Source organism: Chelonia mydas, chromosome 1, assembly GCF_015237465.2.
Source record: "Chelonia mydas isolate rCheMyd1 chromosome 1, rCheMyd1.pri.v2, whole genome shotgun sequence".
Classification (NCBI taxonomy): Eukaryota; Metazoa; Chordata; order Testudines; family Cheloniidae; genus Chelonia; species Chelonia mydas.
In genome coordinates, this window is record NC_057849.1 from 134,614,502 (window position 1) to 134,620,885 (window position 6,384).

Genomic DNA, 6,384 nt, shown 5'->3' on the forward strand with positions numbered 1-6,384 from the left:
AACATGGAATAATGAGGGAGAGGTCTCAGTAGTTTCTAATGGGCATGTGTCCACACATCATAGTTTGCAATATCATTTAGATACAATATCACAGAGAAAGTTAATTCAAAGTTCAAAATTCCTGTTGGTCCATAGCTGATAAAAGCTACATACTGCACTACGTGGGAATCAGAAACCAAACGGACAGACAGGACTAGTACAAATTCATAAAATAATAGCAAGAGGTAAACATTTTTCATCTTGATTTTCCAAAGGATTATTTTTCAATTATTATTAAATCAGAGTAAATAAAATGAGCCGGTAAACCTTCAGTGTCAGCCCCAAGGAGTCATGCACCAGGTAACAAAACCCATCTAACATGGCACATAAAACAGGTAAGAGGAAAAGGCAATTGTGAGGGAGAGGAGAGAGAGAGCAGAAAAACTGAACTTTCCTCTTATGCACTCTTGAGACAAATCCAGTTCCCACTGAAGTCAACAGGAAGTTTGCCATTGACTTTAATGGAAGGTTTTGCCCTCATTGAAAAGGGGAAATTTTCACTTGCCATCCTACCGGAGTCTAAAATGCATATATATTTATATGGCTACAGAATATTCAGTTATGAAACCTAAATATATTATTATCGTCATTTTATATGTGCATCCACAGGGTGTGAAGGCATTTAATGTACTTATACAAGTGAACATATCTGCACCATGCATAGGCACATGTGACACTAATAATCACTCAGTCACTGTACCTGTTCCATGTTGTTTGAAAACTACCAAGTTCAATCATTTAAAATAACAGGTATATGTAACTGCTTAATCATTAATTAGCTAATGGTGTTCATTAGTAATTAGTTATTAGTTCATTAGCATAATGGTTTGTTAGTTTTGAAAGTTGGAACATAATTAAACTGCACAAATCCCTTATTACCTGTCTGTTTTAAAGAAAACAAAAATACTAGAAACAAATAAGAGCAGTTCATAGAAAGGTGAGCAACGACTGCTCCCAGCTAATGGGCTGGGGACAGCCGGTTGATACATGACCTAAGTAAACTTGACACATTTAAAACAGATTACTTCATAAGCAACAGGTTATTGCAGTGAAGAACTGACCAAAAAATCCTAGGTTTTTGTTGTTTTTATTCTTCATAGTGCTCCTGTCCCAAGCTTCTAAGTGTATATTCTTTCTGATACGATGGGTTGGAGTTTTTACCACTCAAGATATGAACATGACACTAGGGTGGCTGGCAAATAGTTTTCCCATCCCAAGAAAAATTTCAAGAGTTCAAAATATTATCCCATTCTGAATTGGGACAAAAAGTTGAATATCTGAAAAATTGTTGTGAATCAACAAACTGAAAAATGTTTTGGCTAATTTTGTTTGATTTTGACCTTTTTATACTATGTTGTTTACTATAATTAACTTACATTTCTAAATAAAAAGTAGTTCTGAAGAAAAAAAATCCAGAATTTTTCATTTTGAAAATGTCACAATGTCCGATTTCAACAATTTCAAAACATTTTTTCCAAAAAAAATTTCAAAACAAGAAATTTGTTGAAACTGATCCTTTCCCACGAACAGTTTCTAGAGCCCCAAATGCAGATCTCTCCCTCTTCCTTTGCAGATAACAATATGAGAGAGAGAAGACCTAAAAACTGCAAAATTGTTTTCCCTCAAATTATAGAGCAAACGATGATGATTAATAAGGAATATCCAGGAAAGTGTTTCATCATGAAGTCCAACACGTAACAAAGAAGTTTCTTTCCCCTAGTGATGTGATGAGCAGCTCCAACAAAAATTGCTCTCTCTTTTGCAACTTCAGTACTGCTAGTGACATTGCTGAAGACCAGCAGGACCTTAGTTCCTTGTTATGTATGGTGCTAATCCCCAACCCTGGTGCATCCATGGAAAGCAGAGTATTTGAACTGTGCCACCCAGCCAGGTTCTGAAACCCTGAGGTCTGTACATATTCCAAGGGAAAAAAATTTGCCCTCACAGATAGCTCTACAAGGCTTATGCAACTCCCCAACCGGTTCCCTTGCCTAGGGATATAGGTACAAACTCTGACCTGCCCATAGGCACTAAAATGCATGCACTGTCTTACTGACTCAATACAGAGGGCAAATTCTTTCCCAGAGGAAAGACAGCCACACAGAGAGATTGAAAGGAGCCATTGAACCAGAGTTGTCATCTGGGAGCAAAGTCCAGGGCCCACTGGGCCAGACCTCCAAAGCGATCAAGTGGAGGGGGACATAATGTTAAAGAGATTCCTCAGCACCTGCACTATGATTATTTTGTTCTCATGGTGGGGAGCCCATTCTTGAACATATCTTTTCCCCGCAGTAGATGTGCAGAGATGAAGGACTGGAATTATAACCCTTTTAACCGAAACTGGGGAAAAGAGAAGGACCAGGATCCATAGAGGTCTGATTGTGGGGGATAAGAAGCTCATTTGCACAAACACCTTTCCCTCTGAGTAGCTTTGCACTTTGTTCCAGCAGAGCAAGTGCAAACCCTTTCACTCACCCATACGTATCAGGCCTCAGGATAGGTCAGACCAGTAGAGAGGCACCATAAATTGTGGTAAGGGATTACTACAAACTCCCACCCATTTCAATAGCAAAATTACCTGACTAAGCATTTCCAACATCTGGTCCCTAAGTTTATACTTTTTCCTATAAATTGTTACATTTGTGTTTCATTTAAAAGTAAAGAATGTGTCTGGTGCTGCACTCACAGTTCTCTACAGATTTAATCAGTAAACATTAGCTTGTTCTCTAATTCCAGGGCAGATATCTCCAAGTTCTCAAAACTCTTCTCTAAACACTCTGAAGTAATGAGTGACAGAGTAAACCATAAACTCAGTTTGTTTATGCATAATGGATGCATAATTTGCATTAGTGCTAACCCACAGGAATCAAAACTCTCCCTGTTAGATGAAATTGTGACCAACTTTGGTAATGAAGTTACTGATAAACTTTGATCAACCTTTGCTTTATCTAGAATCAGTCTGAATTTTATAATTGCTTTGTTTAACTGTTTTATTTCATTTATCTGGAATTTAGGTAATGATCTATAGCCTCAGATCAAGCTCTTAGAAAAGCAAAATTCTCCTCCCAGTCACATCAGTGTCACTCCATTTGTACCTCATGGCACTGCACTGATGTGATGCATCAGCATAATTGTCTCACTTGTCTTCAAGGAAGTGATTGAAGGCATGTTGCCTTTCACTGAATTACCTATATAAAGCTCAACATTCTATGACAGGTTGCTTGGAGGAAAAACAACAGCTGCAAACAAGCAAAGGTTGTATAAGATAGTTGGGCTAGCTCCTCAGCTGGCGTAAATCAGCATTGTGCCACTAGTGGTGTTTACAGGGCAGAACTCACCAAGTCAAACTCTTTGTTTCTAGAGTTTGCAGTAGGAGAACGCTAGAACACAGACTAGTTTCTTTCCACAGCATATGTGTTTTTGTGGAACCCAGTTTCTGATTACTATTTCAGCCAGGAATCTTAAACCAAGAATAACTTTTAATGGTTGTTACGAATGATACAAGCCCATTTGCTTTATATCCCACAGGCTATTCACTCACAGCTCCTACGGGCAACAAAATGTACTCTCTGTCTTCACCTTACATAACTACTAAGGAAAATCATGCCAAGCCACTGTTACTTAATCTCACTGCTGAAGATCCAATTCAGGAGGAGGTTAGTGATTAACCATTTACTACCAATAACAGGCTACCTCACATAAAATATTCAGAAGAGAACCACTTTCAAAGTGCTGGCCATGGCTAAAGGCTCAGACAAATCCCCATTAAAGTCGTGTGTGGTGTAGAGAGCCTTGCCAAGGCCTCTTTGCACTTTAAGTGAATTTCACCCACACTGTAGAACTGCCTCTTTTCATCTGCACTTCCCATTTGCCGTTGTGCTATTAAGCCATTCCCCCAAAGGGCCACACTGTAGAAATCTTTCCGCAATTTCTGAAGAGATGTCACAGTACCAGCCATTCAGCACAGATCACATTGCAGTTCACTCCTAGAAATATAGAGTATGGCACCTACGAAGGTAGCCAGCCACCTACATAGGCAACAAAATAATACTGGGCTTAATCCTGCGTTCCTTAAATAAGTCAGTGCCTGAGTTAAGGACCTCAGGATGGGGGCCATTAATAATATTCTGTACTTCTACTGCATCTTCCATCCAAAGATCTCAAAGTGATGTTCTAACACTGATGGACTAAACCTTGCAATATCCTTGTGACGCAGGGGAGTATAATTATCCCCATGTTACAAATGGAAAATCTAGGACACAGGGAGATTATTATTCATTTCCATTTTTTTATTTTATTAATCCATTGCCCAAACTTGTGCTAGGAATCTCACAGCACATAGAGAAGACACAATCCCTGCCCTGAAGAGCTTACAGTCTAAATTGATGGGACACACAACAGATGTGGGAAGCGGTCAGAGATGCAAGCAAAACTGAGACCATCCTAGGCATATGTCTTGTTAGCTCTATGATTTTATTTTTATTAATTGCCTCCTTCCTCCCTTCCCTCTTCTCATGTCTCTCAATCCCCCATTGTCCTTGTTACATGTGTTGTTTCCACTGTTCTATACCCTGGTCCCTTCTCACCCCATACCTGAGATTCAAGGTTGAGTGGGAGAAACCAAAAAGGAAAACACAGTCAATGAAGGTGGGGTTGGTCTCCTGGGGGCCAGGATCAGCATAGCCAGTCCGGACCTTGGAGTCTTTGCCAGCTCTTTTCACTTTACACCTGCTACTGTTGTAGGTAAAGAGTTTGAAAATATGCTGTGAAAACTAATGCTTAAATAATGGTTTAAATGTTCTCTTGAAATAAGAAATGATAATTGTAGTGACACTGGCCAAATTCTATCCTCAAGTGTATTATTGTATTTTTCAAAGGAATTGCGAGGACAGGACAGGACGTAGAAGTAAGCAAGCAGATGTTTATGCAGTCATGTAGATATAATTCCTCACCTCAGCATACTCATATCCTCTTTTTACAATATATATAATTCTTCTCTGCTTAGGGCCCAATTCTATTCCATTGAAGTCAATTGGACTTTTACTATGGATTTCAATGGGAGCAGGATAGTGTCCTTAATATTAATTTCTACCATGGATTATGTGTGAATGGCTCCCATTAAAACTGTCCAAGGGCCGAATTCAGGGCTTGAACCTTTAGGTGCCCTCAGCTCCCATTCATGCCAATGGGAGATTCACAGATATGAATAGGCCAACAGCATAGACCATTATGACCATCCAGTCAGATCTCCTGCATAACACAGGCTATGGAATTTCACAGCGATGCCTGTATCAAGCCCAATAACTGGTGGTCAAAGTAGAGCATATCTTTTAGACAGAAATCCAGTCATGATTTAAAGAGTCCAACTGAAGCAGAATTTACCACATCCCTTGGAAATTGTTCTATTTTCACTGTTAAAAATTTGGGGGAAAGATTTCCAAAGGCTCAAAGAGCAGTTAAGTGCCTAGTTCCCATGGATTTTCAATGACAGTTGAGCATTTAATTGTCTTTTGTGCCTTAACAAAGTTTGAGCTGGAAAATGAGATGCCTGGGGGATATTTTCTGACTTTCATTTCCAGACTTTGGATCCCATGCCCTTGATTGCAAGATTAAAAGGGCTTCTAGTACTAGATCTCGTCTCCCTGTTTAATACTTACAAGCTGTAATTAAGTCACCGTTGAACCTTCTCTTCCATAAGCTACAAAGGCTGCCAGCACCTTGCAGGATCAGACCCTTGGCCTTTCACTTTTTCACAGTAAATAAAAACACCATATATGAATTCCTATTCAAACCAAAAACACACTGCATTTCTGCATGCAGAGTCCATTTGCAAAGACATATTCATATCCAACTCAAGACTAGTGCCAGTGAAAAGTGACAAAAAGAAAAGGAGTACTTGTGGCACCTTAGAGACTAACAAATTTATTTGAGCATAACCTTTCGTGAGCTACAGCTCATTTCATCAGATGCATTCAGTGGAAAATACAATGGGGAGATTTATATACATAGAGAACATGAGATAATGGGTGTTACCACACACACTATAACCAGAGTGATCACTTAAGGTGAACTATTACCAGCAGGAGAGCGGGGCGGCAGGAAAAAACCTTTTGTAGTGATAATCAAGGTGGGCCATTTCCAGCAATTGACAAGAACGTCTGAGGAACAGTGGGTGGGGGGGGAATAAACATGGGGAAATAGTTCTACTTTGTGTAATGACCCATCCACTCCCAGTCTCTATTCAAGCCTAAGTTAATTGTATCCAGTTTGCAAATTAATTCCAATTCAGCAGTCTCTCGGAGAATTGGAATTAATTTGCACCCATGGGGGGGACACATCTCGAAG